This window comes from Pristis pectinata, chromosome 6, assembly GCF_009764475.1.
Source record: "Pristis pectinata isolate sPriPec2 chromosome 6, sPriPec2.1.pri, whole genome shotgun sequence".
Lineage (NCBI taxonomy): Eukaryota > Metazoa > Chordata > Chondrichthyes > Rhinopristiformes > Pristidae > Pristis > Pristis pectinata.
The window spans coordinates 48860110-48880005 of record NC_067410.1 but is presented as its reverse complement, the minus strand read 5'-3'; the positions used below and the strand labels follow the sequence as shown (position 1 = coordinate 48880005).

Below are 19896 nucleotides of genomic sequence, written 5' to 3'. Positions count from 1 at the left end.
CATTCACTTGGAAAGGCAGGAACTGATTAAGAGTCAGCATGGTTTGTGCAGGGGAGATCATGTCTCGCAAATCTGATTATCTTTTTGAGGAGGCAGCTTAGAAAATTGAAAAAGGCAGAGTGGTGGACATGATTTACGCAGACTTTGGCAAGGCTTTTGACAAGGTCCTGTATGGTAAGCTGGTCCAGAAAGTTAAGGCACAAGGGGTCCAAGGTGTGTTGCAAACTGGATCCAAAATTGGCTTGTTGATAGGAGGCAGAGGGAAGTGGTGGATGGGCATTTCTCTGAATACAAGTCTGTAACAAGTGGTGTGTCTCAGGGATTGGTGCTGGCAGCTTTGTAATATATACACAAATGACTAGAGAATGTAGGTAGCCTGATTAGCAAGTTTGCAGATGACCAAAATTGGAGGAGCTGTAGATAGTGAAGAAGGTTGTCCAAGGATACAGTGAGACATAGATCAGAAGGAAATTTAGGCAGAACAGCAGCACATTGAATGTAATCCAGACAAGTGTGAGGTAATGCACTTTGGGAGGTCAAATTCTGGTAGAACGTATGGAATAAATGGCAGGTACCTTAGGAGCATTTACGTGCAGAGAGACCTTAGGGTGCAAGTCCATAGCTCCCTGAAGATGACAACACAGGTGGATAGGTTAGTGAACAAGGCATTTGGGCATGCTTGCCTTCATAGGCCAAGGCACTGAGCATAAGGAATGGGATGTCATTTGCAGCTGTACAAAACATTGGTTGAACTGCATTTAGAGTACTGTGTACAGTTCTGGTCACCACACTGTAGAAGGATGTGGTATCAATAGAGCGAATGCAGAAGAGATTCACCAGGATGTTGCCTGGAACAGAGGGCTGTAATTAATAAGGAGAGATTGGATAGGCCAGGTTCATTCTCACCAGAACGTACAAGGTTAAGGCCTAATTTTAAATCATGAAGAGCACAGATAGAATCTTTTTCCCAGGGCAGGGCACAGGTTTAAGGTGAAAGGGAAGAAAGTTAAAAAGGAAATATGAAGGGCGTCCACACACACACACACACACACAGAGGGTGGTGAATATCTGGAACTAGTTGCCAGAGTTGGTGGTACAGGCAGATACAATACAATGTTTAAAAGGCACTTGGACAGATACATGGATAGGAAAGAAGTAGAGGGATACAGGCCTAATGCAGGCAACTGGGATTAGCAAAGATAGGCATCGCAGTTGGCATGGACAAGGTGGGCCAAAAGGGTCTGTTTCTCTGCTGTACATTTTTATGATTCTATGATTGTTCTTCTTGGAAAAGTGGAGATCACGGGGATCTGATGGGATATTAAGATCATGAAGAGACCCAGATACAGAGGATAGAAGGAAAGTGTTCCATTGGCAGGGCAGCCAAGAGCCAGGAGACAGAACAAAAGAGATTGGATGAAGAACCCAAGGGATGTGAAGTGTTCTTGTTTTAAAGCAGCACAGTGTGGTCAGAGTCTGGAGAGCACTGCAGGAGCAACAGTGAAGACAAATTCGATTGTAGCAATCAGTTTTTCACCCAGCTCCCTTTTGGGAGGAAAGAGATTGCAGGGCAGTGGGGAGAGGGTGGGGTGGGGTGGGGTGGGATTAACTGGAATTGTTACATGGTGCCAGTAGGGGCTTGTGGGCCAAATAGTCACCTTCTGTGCTGTAACCGTTCTGCGATTCTGAACTGTAGAGTCAGACACCTTGACCCTGCAGTGGTCTGCAAGACCCTGACCATAACACCATAGTCTGTAGCATCCCTTTGGCTGCACTTTCTGCCTGGTCCCATTCGTCCTGTCAGAGCGCCAGGGCAGACATTGCTCCTGTTGATGTTCTATCGTTACCTGTGGGCCAGATCAGTCCTCCACCCACAGTGCCCACCCCAGGCAACAGACTAGCCCAGAGAAGTCATGAATGCGAAGTCTTGTTGCGAGACGCAGGATGTACAAGCTTGGTGCCCTCGTGACCTGCCCATTACTGCTCACAGTGGCCCATTGAACAGACGATGATGCATTGCTGGTAATTACAAGTGACTTCTTCACATTCTTCAATCCCACACATCCTGTCCCAAAATGCTGACCTTTAGTAATTGGCTGCCCCCTCCAGCTCACAACAGTCAGGATCCTCTGGTTAAGGGGGAGGCTTGCAGGAAACTCTAATTACATTTGCACTTACAAAGGCTTCAGCCACCAAAATGTCAAGCATCGTGCCTGCATGAAGACATTTCTTCACAATCAGGCCTTTGTACTGAAGAGTCTCCTTCTGTTCGTATATCACCCTGCAGAGGAAGGCGGCATTCAACAAGAGTCGCTTAACTATTTCAGCTGCGACTCAGTGGGTACCTCTTGCTTCTGGATCAGAAAGATGTGGGTTCATGTCCCGCTACAGACACTTGAGCACCAAACCTAGGCTGGCACCAGTGTAATACTGAGGGGATGCTACACTGTGTAAATACAGTCTTTCACATGCATTAAATTGAGAAGGATGCCGAAAACTCCTTACCAATATTTCTAAAGTTCTCCCCAATGTCCCGGCCAACAGTTGTCACTCAGAGATTATTCGGCATTGCATCTCTCTGAAAATTGGCTGCCATATTCCAAACATTCCAACAGCGGGCAATAATGGCCACAGCAGTTAGTGCCACTGCCTCACAGCTCCGGTGACCCAGGCGCAATCCTGACCTCCGGTGCTGTGGGTTTCCTCTGGGTGCTCTGGTTTCCTCCCACATCCCAAAGACGAGCAGGTTGGTTAATTGGCTGCTGCAAATTACTCCTGAGTGCAGAGAAGTGGCAAAAGAATCAAAAGAGAGACAAGAGACTACAGATGCTGGAACCCGGAGCAACAAACAATCTGCTGGAGAGGTCAGCAGCCCACTGAATTCCTCAAAAGGGAGTTGATGGACATATGTGAGAAAGAATAAGTTGCAGGACAGTATGGACATAAAGAGAAGCTGATAGGATTGCTCCCAGGGACATAATAGGCCGAATCTCCTCCCTCTGCGTCATAATGCAGTTCACTTGTTGCAGTTGGACATACTGGGACTGAGAAAGGTGGTACTGAAATGTAAGGCTGCATTTTCAGTCAAGGATAGAAGAAAACCAGGGCTCACTCCACTGGTTCAGCTGATTGTTGGTGGCCTGATCCTGCAGCACAGTAATCTGCTTGGCTGGTAACCCAGCCAGGCCCTCCAAAGCAAGCTATCAGGTCATTGCTAAGAGAAAATTGGATGAACAAGAGTTCAATTGCTGTTCAATGAGGTGCTCAGCAAACTACCAGAAATGAGCCTCATTCTGGCTTTAACTTTTATATTTTGACACTCTAAAATGCAACATCTGATGGACGCAGAGCCCTGAAACAGACCTGCTGATCTCTCATGCCTTCACCCATAGCAATCAAAATATTAAATTGTTTGATGGGAACCAAATATTTAGTCTTTAAAAATAATGCATTGCAAAGGAAAATCCGGTATTTTTGAGACAGCAAAATTCAAGTTTTTATTAAGTAAACACTGGGCAAGCTCAGTGTCTAGTTTGTTTAGTAAAGTTAGTTCTTGATGATCAATATTTCAGTTTCAATGTATTGGTTTATTATGGCCAAATGTACCAAAATAAAAAGCTATAGTTTGCATGCCATACAGAGATCATTCAATATACAAGTACATTGAGGTAGTAAAAAGAAAAACAATGCAGAATATAGTATTACAGTTACAGTGAAAGTGCAGCACAGGTAGACAGGATGATGCTTCAGAACATGTAGTGAGGACCACTGCCACAGTGAAGAATTTTGCAGGGTGTACAATTTTATTTTGTAGGTAGCACAGTGGTGCAGCTTGTAGAGCCAGTGCCTGTATGGTGGGCCCAAGGGCCTGTTTTGTGCTGTATGGTTCTATGGTTCTCACAGCATCAGACACCCAGGTTCAATCCTGACCTCAGGTGCTGTCTGTGTGGAGTTTACACATTCTCTCTGTGGGTTTCTTCCAGGTGCTCTGATTTCCTCCCACATCCCAAAAACGTGTGGTTCAGTAGGTTAACTGACCATTGTAAATTGCCCCTAGTGTGTGGATGAGGAGTTGAATCTGGGGGAGAAGTGATGAGAATGTGGAGAGAATAAAAAATGGGAGCAATGTATGATTGGTGTAATTGGGTGTCAACAGTTGGCAGGGACTCAGTGGGCTGAAGGGCCTGTTTCCGCACCGTAACGGTCTATAATGACACCCATCTCATCACTTAGCTAGTCGAACATTTTATAAAACTACCATTTTGACATGTGGCTTCCAGAAGCACCTACTTTTCAACATTATGCCTGGCCCCAAGATTCAAGAGAACTGGAGCAGTTTCATACAGGTTATCCCCAGGTTACAGCAGAGTTCTGTTCCCCAAGACCTGTTTGTAACCTGAACAGTTCACAAGTCAGAAATGTGGCCACAAACCGAGTTCCCACATGGCAGAAGGTGCCTGCAGCCCCACAGCTGCTGGCAAGTCCACCCCACTGGTCTCCTAATGCTCATTCGTTTCTATGGGCTGTACACAAGTGCAGGTCAGCATTAAACTTGGAAGGATCGCTTGGTACAAGAATACTACTTGGTAGATTCTTGGAACTTGAAGGGGTCCTGAACTAGAGGTGACACTTAGCGATACGAAGTCAGGAGAGTGGGCTCTCCGGAGGGTAAGGCCCTGGTTTCAAGCAGAATTGTAAGCTGGTACCAAGCTAGAAAGCACAGAGGAGGGGCTCCAAGCATCCAGCAGCTCTGGGTAGCACGACATAGTTACTGAGAGCTGAAGAAACCAAGATGTCCTGGGACCACCAAACTCAAAACAGGGCCCAAACTGCCCAGTAAAAGAGTCACCTATAGAAATGTCATAGAGATGTTACTCCAAAAAGAACTCAAGGGAAAGTTAGTGCACAGTACCTACTGATGCACTTAATATTTGCCTCAGGAAGTTTGATGACGGGTTGGGTTTGTTGTTGGTAGAGAGAGGCAGGAATCAGTGATGTGGCAGAGGCCAAATCAATCAAAGAGGAGATTACGTGACAAGGAGGGGATTGGAATATTATTGTCACATGTACTGAGATACAGTCAAAGGCTTTTGTTTTGTGTGTCATCCAGATCACGCCATACACAAGTACCTTGAGGAAGTAAAAAGGAAAACAGAATGCAGAATATAATGTTACAGTTATAGAGAAAGTGCAGTGCAGGTAGACAAATAAGGAGCAAGGGCCACGACGAGGTACATGGGGAGATCAAGAGTTCATTTTTACCACACGAGAGGTCAGTTCAAGAGCCTGATAACAGCAGGATAGAAGCTGTCCTCGAGTCTGATGGTACGTGCTCTCAAGCCTTTTATCTTCTGCCTGATGGGAGGGATAGAAGAGAATAACCGGATGCAAGGGGTCCTTGATTACGTTGGCTACTTCTCCGAGGCAGTGGGAAGTGTAGACGGAGTCCATGGATGGGAGGCTGGTTTAAATGATGGACTGGGCTGTGTTTGCAACACTCTGCAATTTCTTGAAGTCTTGGGCAGAGCAGTTGCCATACTAAGCTGTGATGCATCCAGATAGGATGCCCTCTATGGCGCATCTAAAAATTGGTAAGAGTCAGAGTCATCGGGGACATGCTGAATTTCCTTAGCTTTCCAAGGAAGTACAGAGACCCACAGACTGGAGACAGTTCGCCAAGGATGGGATCACCCCTTGTTTTTGGACATGCTGCCGATTGTTTATTCAGCAGCTCCCAGCGATCAGAGACCCTGCCTGGGATTATCAGCTCTCATTTCAAGTCAACCCCAGGTCTTGGACTGCTGAAAGCAGACTCCCAGTAACCCCCAAATGACCTCTTCCAAACTACTCAGTGCCATCTCAGACCAGGGTGTACTCCTCAGTCCTTCTACTAACCAGCTTATCTGAACTTTCCCATCACCCCACCCCCCCTCCCCCCGTCCCCCCCCCATGGCCTTATAACCACCTTTCAACTCTTGCTCAGCTCCAGTTATTGGCCCAGGTGCTTGGAGTCAGAGTGTGCTCTGTATTAAGATGCTCCACCACGCAAGATACATGCCCATCAGTACATGCATTTCTTTCCTTCCTGGGATCGGAAACAGACATACCTTGGTTCAGGAGCCTGTCAGTGATGAAACCCTGCAAACTTATTAGCACTTCAATCCAATTAACACCTCGACAACAGTGCTGACCAGGGCTGGCTTTACAAAGGTCAGCGGTGTCACATGCATCGAGAGGAGGCATTTCTCCCTGCTAACACCATATCCCCTGAGCAAAGCTGCCCACCCACAAAGGTGGGCATCTAACCTTGCACTCTCCCCATTGCCGTCTCTAGAGCAACCAGTGGGTAACACACTATTGATACCTCAGATTGGGTAATAGTGGGCTCCACAGTAAATAGCAGGAGTTGGGCTGCCAAAAGAGCATCCCAGGACATGTCAGGATTCAGGGGATCAGCGTGTTGGGGACATAGCTCACACACACTTCCACCACCGCCAGGCCTGGCCCAAACCACTCCAGCCCTCCAAAAGAACACTTAACACCCCTCACCCCAAACGTCAGCCAAGGTCCCAGGCTCCAAACTCCCTCCATTTGTTTTACTGATTACTGTACCAGACTGGCAAGTCCCTTGGGCAGTGCTTCCACATTAAAGCCATTGTAACAAGCAAGCCATTAACGGTGGCTTTTGACAAAAGATTCATCAGCATATGGGATTTTCCTATATAAAGCACCTTTATCCCAGAAACACCCCACAGCTCTTCACATCACTGAAATTACTTTAAAACAAATTGAACAGTTCTGCAGACAAACTAACACACACGGCTAATCAATCTGCTCTACAGTGACAACCCCCTCACTTTTGTGTAGTGCTCATCATTAAAGTGGCAGAAAAGCCCTTTAGGTTTAGCTTAATCTCTCATCCAGTGAACACAATGCCCAGCATTATGTACACAGGTCCTGGTACACCAGCTCACAACATTCTGGTTTAGCAGTGCAAGCTAGTAATATCTCAACACTATTCAACCAAATCTTGCATTTGGAAAAGTCTGATAATCTGAATAAATTATATTCCAATGCACAGGTTACTAGCATGACATGTCAAAGTAGTCCATTCTGTACAATAAGCATTTGATCTTTGTACTACTCTGTGGCACACAGATACTGCACTGCTCTACAATGCTTCGGGCTTAGTCCCAGCACACCTGAAGTACCTATAAAGAGTAATCACTGTTTTAAGGCAGGAACTGCAAAAGCCACCTTACACCTGACCAGCTCCCAGAGAGAGCAGTATGAAATGACCAAATCATGTGATGTTGCTTGAAGGATTTGCATTTAGTTAACATCAGCCAGGACACCAATGCTTCCCCCTTGCTGTCCTTTGAATGTCCTGCCATTTTTTACATCCAACCAAGTGGAAATGCAAAATTTTATCCCAATACAGCACATGTGACAGTGCGGCACATCTTTAGTTCTGTACCAGGGAGCCAGGCTACATTTTTGTTTAAATATTCTAGTCTTTGAATTGGGACTTGAACCCACAACCTCACTCCTTCCTTGAAATAGATGGGCAAACCTAGTTCCCAGACCACCAAAGATCAGTCATTGTGGAGATGCTCTCCGTCAGCCAGCTGAACACTAGGCTGTCAAACACACGAGTGACTAGAATTGCCAAGTAGACCCTGGGATAAACATTACCCTCTGGGCAAAAAACCCGCAGGCCATTCAGCCCATCAATTTCTTAGAGCATTTGAATAAAAGCAGCACAGTAACAAGAAAGTAACATTGACAATTTCTTCTGGCACCTGATACACAGCAGGATTTGGCCTGGTAACAGTCAAGGCTGGCATTTCCAACTGGTTTAACACCCCCACCCCCCCAAGTCCAACAGTTCCTTCATTACGTAACTCAATGAAGTCAGAGTCAGAACTATACAACACAGAAACAGGCCCTTCAGCCCAACTCACCTGTGCTGCCCAAGCTGCCTAACTGAGCTAGTCCCATCTGCCTGCGTTTGACCCATATCCCGCTAAACCTTTTATATCCATGTAACTGTCCAAATGCCTTTTATATGTCATAATTGTACCTGCCTCCGCTACTTCCTCTGGCAGCTCATTCCATATACCCACCACCCTCTGTGTGGAAGAAGTTGCCCCTCTGGTCCCTTTTAAATCTGTTCCCTCTCTTTAAAGTGAGAGCCTTCTAGTTTTGGACTTCCTTACCCTGGTGAAAAAACTGTGACTATTCACCTAATCTATACCCCTCATGATTTTATAAACCCGTCAGCCTCCAATGCTCCAGGGACAAAAGTCCCACCTTATCCTTGTAACTCAAATCCTCCAATTCTGGTAACATCCTTGTAAATGGTTTTTTTGCACCCTCTCCAGTTTAATGACATCCTTCCTACAGCAGGGCAACCAGAACTGTAGGCAGTACTCCAGATGTGGCCTCACTAACATCTTGTACAGCTGTAGTATGACATCGCAACACCTCCACTCAGTATTCTGACCAATGACAGAGAGTATGTCAAACAGTTTCTTCACCACCCTGTCTATCCAGGTCTCCACTTTCAAAGAACTGTGTATCTGTACCCCTAGGTCTCTTGTTCTATAACACTCCCCGGGGCCCTACAATTTACTGTGCAAGTCCTGCCCTGGTTTGTCTCACCAAAATGCAACACCTCACATTTATCTGAATTAAACTGCCATTCCTCAAACCACTGGCCCAGTTGATCAAGATCCTGTTGTAATCTTAACCTTCTCCACTATACCACCAATTTTAATGTCATCCACAAACTTACCAATCACATTAACAACATTCATTTATATTAATGATTTGAATGACAAAAGTCAAGGCTAACACTACAAACAGGTTTAACCCCCTCCATCCAACAGTTCCTTCATTACTTAACACAGCAAGGTGTCCAAGCATTTTTAGCAGGAAACTAATCTCATGTGTAGCGACTTTAACATAGGAGTATATCCCTCAGTCCTAATTAAACAGTAGTAGCATCAAACTAACAGACATCACAGATGCAAAAAAAACAAAGTAATTCTCCCTCTGTCCCTCTCCCAACTGTAATGGTCGCATTGTTTCCAAGAAACCTGTCCCAGAGGTCATTTACAGCGAGATGTCAGAACCAGCCCCGATCCTGCAATCAGTCAGCAGAAACCAAACTGATTTCCCTCCTCCTTCAACTGAAGAGCAACTTTAACACCCTTGCTGGCTGAGATCAGGCAACTGCACTGACTTAGGAAAAGTGTTCTGTGTACATATACACACAAACACACCAATCTGTCTGAGTCCGTCTCACTCTCGGCAAACTCTCTGTACATTAAACCTTTCCCTCTTGCTCAAATACATCACACACACACACAGGTGCCCAAGGAGATGGTAGAGGAGGGAGAGGGAGAAGAGAATGGGGGGGGGGGGGGTTAATAGACAAGAGGTGCCAGGGCAGGAAGAAGAACAGGAAGAGGGATGGTGCCTGTTGGGGAGGGAAGGGGAAAGAAATGCCTAGTGGGCCGAGGCGAAGTGGGGCAGGAAAAGAAAGAGAGAGAGAGTTTCTGGGTGGGGGAGGGAGAGAGAGAGAGAGAGAGAGGTGCTGGGGGAGGGGGATGCGAGAGAGGAGCCCCGCTGGGAGGGAGGGTGCCCAGAGCCCCCAGGGCGGTCCACCCAGACCTGGGACACTCACCACCAGACTGCAGGTCCCAGCAGAATCAGCCCGGGGGCTCCGACAGCAAGATCCCAGCAACAGCTTCCGCTCTCCGCACCACCAGGCACCGCGCTACAGACCTTCAGCAGTTTATCCGCGGTTGGCGGCGTTCAGCCAATCGGCAGCCGCACGGCTGCTGCACCAGGGACACGCCGGGAGCCGGAGGCTGCGACTTAAAGGGACCGCACCTGCTCGCAACAACTTCCCCCATCCCCCTCCCCCACGTCTTAAAGGAGCCGCACCTGCTCCCAACAACTCCCCCATCCCCATCCCCATCCCCACGTCTTAAAGGGGCCGCACCCGCTCGCAACAACTTCCCCCATCCCCCTCCCCCACGTCTTAAAGGAGCCGCACCTGCTCCCAACAACTCCCCCATCCCCATCCCCATCCCCACGTCTTAAAGGGGCCGCACCCGCTCGCAACAACTCCTTCCCCACACGTCTTAAAGGGGCCGCACCTGCTCGAAATAAAGCTCCCCCCTCTTAGGGGGGCCACATCTGTTCTTACTGTACGTCCCCATTCTCCCACACCCATAGCAGTTGCTGTACTAGTTGTGAAATTATGCCACGCAAGGAGTTGTGTGCGTATATATAAATGTGTGTGTGTGTGTGTGCGCTTGTGTGGAGTCGGGGTCTACGCAAGTGGTTGCCAATCAAATGTTCACCGCTGGCATCTCAAAACTAGTCTCCGATGCCTTGCTAATGACAGTTTGGGTATCGGAAAGTGAGTCACGATACACGATACCCAACCTCTGATCTGACTTGCAGCCATGGTATATATGCGGTTGGTCCAATTGAATTCCTGGTCAATGCTGACCTGGGATGGGGGGGACTTCGTGACAACTGTCAAGGTTAGGTGGTTCCACTCTCTTGTCACGGTCTGGTACTTTTGTGGCACAGATGTTACTTGCCATTTATCAGCCCATGTCTGAACATTGTCCAGGGTCTGCTTGGACCGCTTCCTGTTCATTGCTAGCTGTAATTAATGTCAGGATCTTTGATATGCAGAATAATCAATCAGTGTGGTGCTCTGAAATCATTCCCCTGCAGTTCCTGTAGACATTGGACAGATAAGACTCAGAGTGATCTGATCCAGGTGTTTAAACTTAAAGGGTAGAAGCAGACAAAATTTTAAATTGGCCATCTAAGGCTGATGTTGTGAGGCACCTTTTATTCCCCCAAAGGATATTGGACCAATGAGAATCTCCTCCCCTGGTTGCCGTTACGGGAGCTCCCAGCAATGACTTTCATTCGGTATCGAGGTGGAGCAGTGAGGAAGTGCTCTTGAGGTGCTGATTGGCTGTGGTTTTATTGATTGGTAGGAATGTTTAAGGGGCGGAATGTTCCCGACAAAACAAATGTGTCACTGACAAGGCTGTTCTACCCTTTTAGCTACTCGCGGACCTTGGGAAAGATTCCCTGCTCCCTGTGGGGTCTAGATGAAGGGTGTCAACCCAAAATGTCAACTGTCCATTTCCCTCCACAGATGCTGCCTGACCCGCTGAGTTCCTCCAGCAGCTTGATTTCCCCCCCCCCCCCCCCGCATCTGCAGGTTCGTGTCTTCCCCGCTCCCTTGCTCCATTACAGTGGGGTTGTGCTACTGGAACTATGGACAGTCTGAAGCCAGGAGGAATCTGCTTGCTCTTCAATACTGATTTGTTTCCCTGGAGCCCAGACTGAGGTAAGAGATGAGTTGGGAAGAACTGTGGCTTGATCGCTGTCTGCAGAATCCATTCACCATTGACTTCTCTGAAGGTACAGTTGGTTCTCCAACTGACTGCCATTTACTAGCCAGTCGAATGTGTTTGGTAAAGAATTCATTAGATGCATAGCCTCGTATACAGGCATTTTTTTGCTTATGTGGCTGGATGTGTATCTGGCTGGCTTTCTGTATGCAGGTGTGTGTCTGTATCTGTGACAAGGTGTGTAACCATGGATATGACAGGTTGGCTCACCTGAAGCCCCTCCCTCCACTCACCCATTACCAAATAGCCCTCATTGTTGCTGAACACTTCAGGTGAGCCAACCTGTCGTATCCACGGTTACACACCTTGTCACAAACACACCTGCATGCAGAAAGCCACCCAGATACACATCCATCCAGATACACAGACACCTGTATGCAGAAAGCCACCCAGATACACATCCACCCACGTGCACAAAAAAATACCTGTGTGTGAGGCCATGAATCTAATGAATTCTTTGCCGAACCCATCTGTTTCACTAAATATTGTTGATCTGAAATCTTTTCTCCAAAACAGATGCTGTCTGACCTGATAATTGTTTACAGAACTTTCTCCTTTATTTCAGGTTTCCAGGATCGGTAGCATTTTGACTTTAGTTAATTTGTGCCCTTGGTGAATGAAGTTCTACAATCCTCACCTTGTCAAGTTCAGGCCTGGCTCTTAGCTGCCCTCTGAAATGGCCCAGTTCAAATGCTGGGCAACAGAAACTGGCCTAACCTGTGCCCACATCAAGAACACAACTAACCAACCTCCAACACAAACACACACAGCCCAGACCCATATACATATATGAACACTATTAAAAGGTAAAGCATTTGCAACCATCTTTAGCCCAAGCTCCAAAGTAGATGGCCCATCTGGACAAATTTCAACATCACAAACCCTGTCTTCAGCAATTCACCTCGCTGGACTCAGCAAAGGCTCCTGGACCAAATGACTGTGGTACCCCAGACCCACATTGCAGAACTACTTATACTTCACACCAAGCCGTTCCAATGCAGTTATAACACTGGCATCTGCCAGGTATGCTGTGAAAAATTGCCCAGATCTGCCCTGTTCACATGAATCAAATCCAATCTGGGCAACATTCATCCCCTTTGGCATACTCCTGATTATCAGTAATGTGAAAGGAGTCGTCCATCAATAGTACTATTATACAGCACTTACTCTCCAATAACGTGCTCACAGAGATTGTGTCTTGGTTTTTCGGTCTCCTGATAGAGTCAGAGTTATACAGCACGTAAACAGCCCCTTTAGCCCAACTCATCCATGCCGACCAAGATACCCATCCAAGTTTGTTCCATTTGTCCACATTTGGCCCATATTGCACTAAGCCTTTCCTATCCATGTTCCTGTCCAAGTGTCTTTTAAATGTTGTTATTGTACCTGCCTCAACCACTTCCTTGGGCAGCTCATTGCATATACACACCACCCTCTGTGTATAAAAAGTTGCCCTTCAGGTTCCTATTAAATCTTTCCCCTCTCACCTTAAACCTATGCCCTCTAGTTTTTGATTCCCTCTCTCTCCTAGTCTGCTCAACTTCAGCTTATAACTCAGGCCCTTGAACCTAGCAACATTTTTGTAAACCTTCTTTGCACTCTTTCCAGCTTAATGATGTCTTAACTATAACAGGGTGACCAAAACTGTAGAGTACTCCAAGGGCGGCCCCACCAATGTCTTGTACAACTGCAACATAATGTCCCAATTTCTATACTCAATCACACCCTTTTGACCAAATATTAATAAAAGAGCTGAATTCAAGAGATGAGGTGTGAATTAGAGTCCTTGACTGTCAACATTTGACAATATCTTGACAATTAGAAGCCCTGATAAAAGTCAGTGGAATCAAGAGGAATAATAGTTGCCAACCGGAGTCAGAACTCACACAGAGGAAGATGGTTGTGGTTGTTAGAGGTCAATCAGTCCAGCCCCAGGACATCACTGGAGGAGTTCCTCACAGCAGTGTCCTCAGCCCAACCATCTTCAGCTGCTTCATCTGTGATCTTCCTTCCATTGTAAGGAAGTGGGGATGTTCGCTGATGACTGAAACAATGTTAAATTCCATTCACAGCTCCTGAGCAAATGAAACAGCCTATGCCTGCTTGTAAGGCCTGATTCAAGCATGGGTTAAAAAGTAATAGTTAATATTTCTCCAGATAAGTGCAACCTAGCTGTGATTTCCAGAAGGCTTTTGATAAGGTGATGCATCAAATATTATTGGGAAAATAAAAGCTTTGATGGAAGAGGCAACATACTGGTGTGTGTAGAAGACTGGCCGATTAACAGAGAACTGTGAAAGTAGGGATAAACAGGTCACTTTCTGGTTGGAAAGATGTAATGAGTGGTGTGCCACAGCGATCAGTGCTGTCCTCAACTTTTTACAGTTTATGTAAATGAATTAGATGAAGGTACTGAAGGTGTGGTGGCTAAATTTGCTGATGACACAAAAGGTAGATAGGAAATTAAGCTCTAAAAGAGGACATGAGGAGGCTTCAGTGAAAGGCTAAGTGAAAGGGCAAGGATACAGCAGATGGAATATAAGGCAGAAACATGAGAGGTCATTCTCATTGGTAGGAAAAACAAATGTGGAGAATATTTTCAGTAGTGAAACTGAAAGATGTTGGTGTTCAGAGGGACCTGGGTGTACATAAATCATCAAGTTAACATGCAATTATGAAGGTAATTGTGTGTTGGCTTTATCACAGGAGTATGTGTGTACAATATCTAATTATATAAGGCTCTGGTGGTTACACCTGGAACAGTGTCCATCTCTCCAAGGAAGAGTATACTTGGAATGACAGATTACAATGAACATTTACCTGATTGATTTGTGGAATAGCAAGTCTGTTAGTTGAAGACAGATTATGCAGATAAGGCCTGTACTCTGTAAAAGACTGAAGAGATCGCATTGCCACATTAAACTTCTTATAGGGCTCGACAGGGTAGAAGCAGGGATGACGTTTCTTGGGCTGGGCTGGGCAGACCCTGAGTTATAATCTCAACGAATCAACCATTTGGGGATGAAGATGAAGCAACAAACAATCTGCTGGAGGAACTCAATGGGATGAACAGCATCTGTGGAGGGGGGGGGGGGGGGGGGGTTGGAATTCTCTATCCAAGAGGGCTGTGGAGGTTCAATTACTCAGTGTGTTCAAAACTGAGATGGGAAGGGTATCAAGAGATAATGGATAAGTTTACAAAAATGGTGCTGAAATAAAAGATTAGCCATTATCTCATTGAATAATGGCGCAGGCATAAGGGGCTGAAAGGTCTAATCCTGCTCCTAGTTCATATCACTGTCTCAGGCACAAGTCTAATCATCTGTCTTTGAAAGTTAATGGCATTACCATTGATGAATTCCCCCACCATCAATATCCTGGGGCTCACCACTGATTGTTCCATTGATCAAAAATGTAAATGGGACCAACCACATATATAGAATGGTTACTAAATCAGGGTATCCTGAGATGAGCGACTCACCCAAGGCCTTTCCAACATCTATAAAGCATAAGTCAGGAATGTGATGGAATATTCCTCAATTACCTGGATAAGTGCAGCTCCAACCCCTCTCAGGAAGTTCAACACCATCCAGTTGACAGGTGTCTCATCCTAATCATTCACTCCCTCTAGCACTGGTGCACAGTGGCTGCAGTGTGTGACGTCCAGAAAATGCACTGCAGTAACTCACCCAGTCTATGCACCCAGCACATTACAAACCCACAACCTCTACCACCGAGGAGGACAAGGGCAGCAGGCACGTGGGAACACCACCGCCTGCAGATTCCCCTCCAAGTCACACACCATCCTGAACTGGAAATATGTTTATTTTACACACATTCCCACCACCTTACATTCCCTTGTAACTGTCCACAAACACACATCCATCTGTCAACCTCACACTATGTTCTGCCCTTGACAAATCTCCCTTTCCCTCTCCAACTTGCCTGTCAGGGTAAATGAGGTGGATAGCTCCTGATGAAATGTGTCCACTCGCGAGTATTGGAGATGACTACTGGGCCTTCTCACTGGGTAGATCTGCTGGGGGAATGACCAGTTGGTCAAGGAGAGGCGGTTGAAGGGGTGGTGGTGACGATGGGTGGGGTGAAGCGCAGAGCTTTAGATGAACTGTAACCTATGGGGGCACAAGGAGGCAGGGCAGGTCTGGAGATGAGGGTGACAACAATCAATCTGCTGGAGGAATTCAGTGGGTTGAGCAGCATCTGAGAGAGGAATTGTCTCTTGTGTCTCTCTGGAGAGATGATGTACTGAGTGGTGGGTGGGGCACAGTTAACAGGAAGAACATGAAAACTCCACGCAGACAGTATCAGAGGTCAGGATGGAACCCAGGTCTGTGCTACAGCCAGTGGTTCGTCAGGAATCAGAAGCAGATGTCTTCAGTAATAGGGAGGTGACAACATTTGAAGCTTAACTCTGGGGCTGAATTGGATACTGAGGCTTCACACAGTCTGGCCTGAGCTTGGGAATGGATGTGTAGTGCTGGAGGACAAGACAACAGCTCTGCAACAGTGAAGCCAATCCCTTGTAAGTAGAATCGTGCTGTGCACAAACTGGCTGCTGCTTTTAGTCCATCCCAACTAAATTTTATACATAGGCAAAATACAGTGACTGGCAGAAATGGGAATTACTGAAAATGCTGGATACACTCAGGAGTAAAATAAGCTTTAACCTCAGGCTAACTGTTCCTCCATAGGAACTTATCAACTGTGCTATAGAAGAACAGAAGGTAATTTTCTTCTGTCCATACTTGCAGGGAGTTTGCCACTCTCATCAGCTAAAGGATGTACCCTTGATCTTTCAATCTACTTTGTCATGGCCCTTGCACTTTATTTGTCTACCTGCACTGTACTTTCTCTGTAGCTGTAACTCTATATTCTGCAGTCTTTTTTACTACTTCAATGTACTTATGTTTGGAATGATCTGTATGGATGGCAGGCAAACAAAAGCTTTTCACTGCATCTCAGTACATGTGACAATAATAAATCAATTCCAACATATTCTGCTTTCCCCTTGTTCATTAATCACTTCCCTTGTCCAAATATGCTTCAGGTCTGAAACAGTTAATGGTCTCACCTTATTATAGGTCCAGGGTGGGGACTTGGAGTAGACAGCTGGGGCCTCTCACGGCCTTGTTGTTCTTCCCTCCCCCACTCATTCCACAACTGATGGACTGTTCTGGGCTGCTGTTGGCAGCCGCCTTTGTGTCAAGCAGCCTGAAGAACAATCTGGGTCACATGCCTCACACACAAAGCCGGGCCCTTTGGGACTTCAGCCACTGGAACTGATCACATTCAGCAGTTGCCTTCTAAATATGGTGGAGTGCTGACCCTCCCCCACTCCTAGCACACACAGGCTGCACCATAGGAAGGACCGAGGTAATGTGCCAGTGACTGCCCTGCACCACTCTATCCCCCGACAACATGGTTCTGCTTTACTGAATCAGCCATTCCACCCTCCTACACACAGAAGGAAACCTCACTTCACGAGGTTCATCCCACGTTAAGACAAGGATACTTTCAAGTCACTCAGGACTGACTTGTGGCACCTCATTGTCCTTGATTTTCATACTGTGGTTTTAAAAAAATGCATGCTTGATTCTCTGCAGCAGCAACTTGGGTTGTTGCTATGGAGACAGTATGTGCAAGTGTTGTATAAAATGGAGGAGCAGTAATTCGGCCAATTTCTCTGCAAATGCTCATGTACTTAGTAGCTTTTATATTTCAGCAGTTTACCACAATCTGACTGGACCAGAACAAGAAGTAGGATTAGGCGAACATCAATCTAAACTCACTGTAAGAACTAAGCACCCAGTTTAAAACCATATCTCTCCCAGAATGTGCCACAGCAAGGCCAAAACATAAAATGGTAACTCTGCAAATGGGCAGCACTGCATTGTGACCCTCAGCTGGGAACCAATGGGAAGAAATTCCTAGAGAAAGCAACTTTGATTAATTTACAAATATCTCATAGAAACACAACAATGGCTGTATAGAATTGTTAACTGCTTCCATGGCATTGTTAACTTAATGCAAAGGAGCCAGTTAGTGGTTATATTGTTCAGTAAGGTGAAGATTCACTCTGCCCTTGACCAAGGAACAATGCAGGGCTAATCCTGCCAGGGATTCAAGGCTCCAGTGGATGATTTCAGTCATCCATTAATCAATTCTAAGACAAAACTCAGCTTTCTCACCCAAAGGGAAAATAAACTAAATGTTATGTGGACAGACTGTTTCTGATGCAGAAAAAACAAGAAGTTATAAATCCTTAGTTCTGGCATGTTGAACTTCTTTTGAGGAATAGCTCGTCCGACTGACATTTAATGAAGGACATTATATTACATCTTCAAGGCATCTAATACTTGAACTTCAGTTTGCAGGAAGATTTCAGCAGAAGCAGACTGGGTTTCTTGGAAAAGGGCTGGGGAGGGTGGAAGGACAGGGAGTATGGGTGGCTCAACAATGTGATGGAGCAAGTGTCACTGTACTTGCAGGTCTCAGTGACCTGTACCAATTCCTATCATTTTAGAATTTTGAAATACTTTGAATTATTGCACTTAAGTTTATAAAGAACTATTACAAAATGCATTAATATAGGAACTGCCTAGCCCCTTCAGTTCTCGCAAGTTGTTCTTACAATCAATAAGCTGATCTGTATTTTAATTTCATTTACACAACTATTCTCCCTATCTTAACCAAATAAAAATCTGTTGATTTATGACTGGATAATGTCAAATCACCCCCAGACTTCTGGAGAGGAGAGCTCTCAATTTCCCTGCTCTACCCAAATGGTTTAGTCAATTTTAATAACGTTTCTCCTTGCTCTGGATTCACATACCAGAGGAAATTATTTCACTATATTTACCTCATCAAATCTCTAAACCTGTCAATCTCCACAGAGACAATTCAAGTTAGAGTCATAAACCAAAGTCTTGATATTTAGAGCAAGTCTTGTTTCAATATTCAATGAACGCTTCATAACTATTGCATTAGGAGGTTGTTGGTAGTGAAAGCCTGTTCCACAGGCCCTATGTCTGGTTAGAGACTGCAGGAGGCAACAGCGAGACACAGACTTACGTGGATGGGGTTTAAAATGGAACAGTTTGGGAATAGCAAAGTTTCAGACACAAAAGCTGCAAGTACACTAACACAGGCAGGTAATGAAGAGTTATCAACCCACACATTAGTAGACAACTGTGTCAATAGGTATCCAAGCTTCCAACGCCTTACGTTCCCTCACAAACTACCAAGGATTGTGCTCCTTAAAGGGCGTCCAAGAAGCATATTAGTATTCAATGTCGTAACCCAAATATTTAGATGCATCCTATTCCTTTTGAGAGATTGGGCTACTCTGGCTATATTGAAGTTACTGCCACCAAGGTAGCAGTGGCACACCTAGAAGAGCTGCTGTCTCACAGCTCGAGTAACACTGGTTTGATCTCGATCTCCGATGCTGTTTGTGTGGAGTCTGCACATTTTCCCGTGACTGCCTGGGTTTCCTCTGGGTGCTCAGGCTTCTGCCCACATCACAAAGAAATGTGACTGATAGATTAAATGTCCACTATAAATTGCCCCTAGTGTAGGTGAGGGATAGAATCTAAGAGAGTTGATGGGAGTGTGGGGAGAATAAAGTGGGATTAGTGTGAATGGGTGCCTGATGGTTGACTTGGTTGGCTGAAGGGCCTGTTTCCAGGTGACTATACGATGTCAACTTTGCCCAGTCAGAGACTCCCCCAAGGCAGCAAAACCCATTAGCAGGGCTAATCAAAGGGATCATTCACTAGTTACAGGTTTGTTGTCAGCTTTTCTAATCTGTCTGCTGTTTGACTTCTGGACATTTTTGTACAGGTTCCTCACTGATGTTGTTCACATTGCACTTGGTTGCCTTATAAAGAGCAGCCATGGATGTCGTGTAGGGACTGGAGGACAGAACAGAGGAGTGGAACTGGATCCTTAAGGAGTATTTCTATTTGAAGAGCAATGCTCCAAGGGGATTTATTTCACAAAGCACTGCCTGTGGGTGTCAAGGTCACCAAGACTTTTAATACTTGCACAATAAACTGAGAACAGAAGCAGTGGAGACTTTGGAAAAGGTAGAGGGGAAAAAAATTGGGTGTTGTCAAAATACACGTGGAAGCTAATGGTGTCACCAGGAGGCAGAATATACATGAAACCTAAAGCAGCCAAACTGGAGGACCAAGCAGACAATAGTAGAGGTGCGAGAAATCATTGTAGAAGATTCTGTGGTTGCAACCTAAGGAAGGATGAAATCAGACAAGAACAGAGATCCACAGGGATTTAGACAATACGAGGGGATCAAGGGATATGGAGTTGGTGCACAAAGGTGGTGCTGAGGTGAAAGATCAGCCATGATCTTACAATGGTGCAGCAGGAACCAGGGGCTGAATAGCCACTCCTACTTCCA

General features: G+C 45.8%; 1 protein-coding gene across 2 annotated transcripts in view; it reads right to left on the bottom strand.

The window, feature by feature from the left end:
• pcbp4 (poly(rC) binding protein 4) overlaps positions 1-9783 on the bottom strand; it is an 88583-nt gene extending 78800 nt beyond the window's left edge. The window contains exon 1 of one of the 2 annotated variants that reach the window (XM_052017269.1): positions 9692-9783. The gene's annotated coding sequence lies outside the window, so the exon portion shown is untranslated. The remainder of the gene's footprint in view (positions 1-9691) is intronic. The other variant, XM_052017270.1, reaches the window with a different exon arrangement.
• Between the last annotated feature and the right edge of the window lie 10113 nt (positions 9784-19896).